We start from the raw sequence: 4,946 nt of genomic DNA on the forward strand, positions 1-4,946 counted from the left end.
GAGGTGATTGAGTCTTTAAGGAGGGTCTTTAAACCGAAGGTTAGCGACTCAGATTGAGGTTGTGGAGGTTAGATAGCAGGCAGGGAATGGCTACTGAGGTGAGAGAGCTGCTTTCGTTGGTTACTTTAAACAATTCTCGTTTCTGGGGTCAGCTTAGAGAGCAACAAGAAATCCTCAGCCTGTGTGTCTTAGAAATAACAGGAGTTACATTTTTAGGGAGCTGAATAAAAAATATGGACACTAAACTTAAAAAGGTTAAAGAAAAACTTTCAAAGTATCCCAGTTAGATCCACCACGGACAATAAGGTGAAGAGGGGTTATCAAACAGCTTCAATCTCCAGCAAGAAGGGACGGCCATATCCATTACCAGAGATCCTTGTTTTTTCAAGGATCTTATGCTCACGCACTAAGATTATGACACTGAGGTGGTTCGGATGATGGTGGTTAAAAAATGTGACAGTTGTTCCTGATTTACTGTCTGCGGTCTCTCTAGAGGGTATGGTTTCCTCTCCAGTCTGACCTTGAGAATCTTCTTTAAGCTTTAAGTGGGCTTTGCTTCACAAACCAATGAAAACTGTGATTCTATCAGTTTTGCAACATTTTCAATCAGAGTTTTTCTTTTCACCTAACTTTCCACTCATACATCCCCGCTATGAAAAGCCAGATTCTTTGACACTAATCTATTTATGACTTCTTTTTTAATTTTGGGCTTTATTACATGCCTGTGTCTGATTTAATATTTAAGTTTCCTTTTAAAAAAGACAAAATCATAATAATTAAGACAAATTAAACCAACTGCAAACCTGGGTAATAAGTCTATGTAACTTTCATTTTTAAATCTGAAGACTAAAATGATATATGATAGTCTTAATTCAGTTTTTAACACAGAGAAATATGAAAAATATAACAGCAGCTTCATTTCTGTCCCTCTCAGATGGAGAAATGCAATTTTCAGGTGCATTAGAAGCCCCAAACACACAGCAGTCTGGGGCTACTCTATGAGTCTGGTTTAACTGACCAACTGGGAAACTTGGAGAAACCCAACAGAATCATCCAGATCAAAGTTTATCTTTGATCTGAATAGCTCTGGATTAGTGAAGTGATTTAGTTAGGTAACTGTTTGGTTTGGCTAACAAACACTCAGTCATTGCTCACTCAAACTTTGTCATCTCTTTCTTATTCATGTATCATGACGGCTTTATTCTGCTCATTACCATCGATTGGACACATCATCCTCTTGCATTAGCTCTGTAATTTCACTGAGCACAAAACATGTTTTTGTGTTTTTGTGAAAGAGAAGGAAAAAAATCTTAATTATATAAAGTGCTTTTTTGAAGGTTAAGACATATGATTATGTTTTTGATCATTGAAGATCACAGATTTCTTATGTTTTCAGTTTGACTCTGTGGTGTTTTGTAAGACAGATAATAATAAAGTGTTTGTTCTTTTCTTCCCTTGACTCCAGCTGTGTTCATTATTACTCTTTTTTTGTTTTTAAATAAAAAAGATAAAGACTTCGGAAAATCAAAGCTTTGATTTTGTTCCTCTCTTTTTACCGGTTTGATGTATGACTAGCGTATAAAACCATGCATCGTAATCCACATTGTCATTATTTATGAAACATCCGTTGCCGAAGGACTTAAGAGGGAAAGTATCAGACAAATGGTGCTGATCAAATGTGCTGATTAACGGATAATAATCAGTTTAAGCGGCTCTACATAAGTAGGAGTTTATCAGTTTGCTGCTCTGGAGTGTGCAGGTCTATGTTAACACAACACCAAGATGAAAGGACATCTCCCATGACTTTACTAAAAGGGTGGGATTATAAGGTCGCTTTCAAAATATCTGAAGTCCATCACTCAACAGAAAGGTTATTCCAAAGAAAATAATAAATCTCAGACAGGTGCCAATCTTCCCAGTAGAGCCCATCCCTTTAGATTCAGCTCAAGGTTAGAGCGTGAAGGTCAGAGAAATGACCAAAGACTGGAGAGTCCCTCTAAGACCTTACAGGCCTCAAATAGCAGACATCAGGTTAATGCTTAGAAAAACATTGAAGAAGCATAGCTGCTAAGAAAGGATGAAGGACAATCCCTCTTCTCTGGAAAAAGAACGGGGCAGCAGGAGTTAGGCGAAAGCTGCATCAGAATAAAAGTAACCTAGAGTCAAAGTGTGACTGCTCAGACTGGATCCACAACATGACTCAGTTTATTCCATTTTTCTATATTGGCCTTTATCTTCTTAATTACTTAGAATATGCTTTGCACTGTTGCACAATTGAGGTCACATTTAAATAATTTTATAACCCAATAAAGACAAAACCTCCTATCTTTAATGTACTTTCTTTTTACCATCAGGGTGGGTGGTCATCGATAATCTAACCAAGGAACACAGATGGTTTGAGAGAGGTGTTAAAGCCCCTGTCACACCTTGACAATTTAGTCAATGTATGAAAAATGTCAAAAATGCTGGCATTCGTTGGAAGTCATGCATATGTTTTGTATATGAGCACGCTGAAGCACTCTAAAACACAATGAAGCATGCTGAAACACCCTGGCACACGTCGACATATGTCAAGTACGTCAAGAAATTTGAAGTTACAGGTAAGTTAATGGGTTGCTGACATAATGTATGTTATTTGAAAGTTACTCATACAGTAAGTCGTGGTGTCTAGCTTATCCAAAACCTATGAGTAACTTCTGCATAAGTTATGCTTAACTTATCCAAGTTATGCTAGAACTTATCACCAACCATAATTAGGAGTTTAAATAATAATCATTTTGTATCAATCCATCGATCCAACAGCCGACGAGCCGATGCATCGACACGTCTGCAAGAGAATCGATTCATGTTTTTTTTCCTCTGGTCTAAACAAACAGTAGGCAAGACAGACGTGGCAGAGGAAAAAGAAGATGACTTACACACTCCTTGCGGGTTCAAGTTATTTGTGTGGAAGTATTTGGGGTTCCGTAAGTAAGTGAGGATATCATAGGCTTAGGTGGAGTACAACTTTGCTACTTCTGTTATCTGTCATTTCTTCTCTTGCATGCTCTGTTTAAAGTTGCTTTTCTCATAGCTCATACAAGCTTACTGTGTCCGAACATCTGCCCTTACCCCTACATCTCTCAATCACTAGATAGAGCAGGTACTATATAGTGGAATTTATATCAAACTCAGTTAACTGACCCCTCAGACAGATGATCAGTACATTTTGATCCCAGTAGATCATGTAACTCCTCCACTACGCTGTGCCTGCCCCATCTTTGTTAGTAGTCGCCACTGGCGGGTGGTGACAGCCTATGGCAACAGAAGGTCACTGTGACAGCAAATCCCATAGTGCTTTGCGAGAAGAGCTCTTTGCACAAAGCATTCTGGGATATATCTGCCTCTTGGGATGCCTTTCTTTTCTTCTCACATACTTCGTAGACACATTTTCTCAATGACTGTCTGAAATCATAACTCGGCTGAAAGTGTGCATGCACAGAAAAAGATAGCTAACGGGACGAGCACGTAGGACAACCCTACGTAAACATATCACCAGAATGACTGACAATTAGGTGGACCACTTATTTAGACGATCCACCCAGATGTAAAAGATCATCCTCTATACCTTTGAATAAACACATTCTCAGAAAATAAATTGTTTTGTTATATTAACAAAATATAAAGCTGACTAATAGCTTCTCCATTGTTAAACTGGTACATCATATTTTTAGATTTGTGACACCATGTTGGACCATGCAAAACAAGATTTGCCTTCACAAAGCCTGTGTTTATGTAATGCTTTTTTGTTGTTGGCATTCATATAAATATGCTAGTGTGATAACTTAATACATGCTTGATTGTTTTTTGATATATTTCCTTTTTTGGTATACTTCAGCTGGTGGAGAAACTTCCACCAGCTGCCACTGTCTACCTACTGCCCACCACTAGTTAGAACTGAAGAAGCCTCTTGGACGAGAGACGAAATGTCTTCCAGAAATCTTAACGTCACAAGATTCACAGGTGACCATGACCTGGTGATTTTATAAGGGGCCATAATGAAATACGTGCCAGATACTTTACTGCTTGAGTTGTTATTTGAAATTATTACAACCTCTTTTGGTATTTATTATATCAAGCAAATCCTGACAGAGTAGAATTAAAAGAGCCAATTGGTTTATAATGAATAATTGTGATAGTTGAGTCACATTAAGAGCAGCGTCAAATAAGAAGACACGGCCAGCAACTCATCTGGGTCTCCTCAGTGAGCTGACATAAATACTTGTGTGAGACCGATTCGAATCCAGGATAATCTCAAATAAATCTCCCTGAAGAGCGAACATCGGAGCACCCCAGGCACTGTCTGCATTGTAAACTCTAGACAAGCTTGGCTGTCGTGCAGAAGGTGAGAGAAACTTTGTTTGAGGGAAATCATCAGTGACCGACTCAGTCTGTGCAAAATGTTTCTATGCATTCACATTAAAAGCTACTCCACAGTTTACCATCAGGCTTCTTCATCCATTTGAGATTTTATTATTTGTTTTAACATATGACTTAACCAAAATAACAGGAACAATTTTCAGCATGATGCAATAAGTGGTAACAACCGTCCACACACTGCAGAGAATATAATGTGCTGTACCTTAAAAGTCACTGAAGTAATTTGAATCCACTGAGGTGCTGGAAGTACAAATCTGTTTCAAACAAAGAAAAAATACTGCCTCTAGACTGTTGCGCAACAGTTTTTTTTTTTACTCCTAACCTATTTTGATTTACTACCAATAAACCAGACAGTTTTTGTAATCTTTAATGGGATCTTTAACCAGTTTTCTTTTTAGTGTATCACCTAAAGTTAAAATATTAGATTAGATTAGATTAGATTAGATTAGATTAGATTAGATTAGATTAGATTAGATTAGATTAGATTAGATTAGATTCCACTTTATTGTCATTACACAGGTACAGGT

The sequence above is a fragment of the Cyprinodon variegatus genome, unplaced genomic scaffold (assembly GCF_000732505.1).
Source record: "Cyprinodon variegatus isolate N-32 unplaced genomic scaffold, C_variegatus-1.0 Scaffold391, whole genome shotgun sequence".
Lineage (NCBI taxonomy): Eukaryota > Metazoa > Chordata > Actinopteri > Cyprinodontiformes > Cyprinodontidae > Cyprinodon > Cyprinodon variegatus.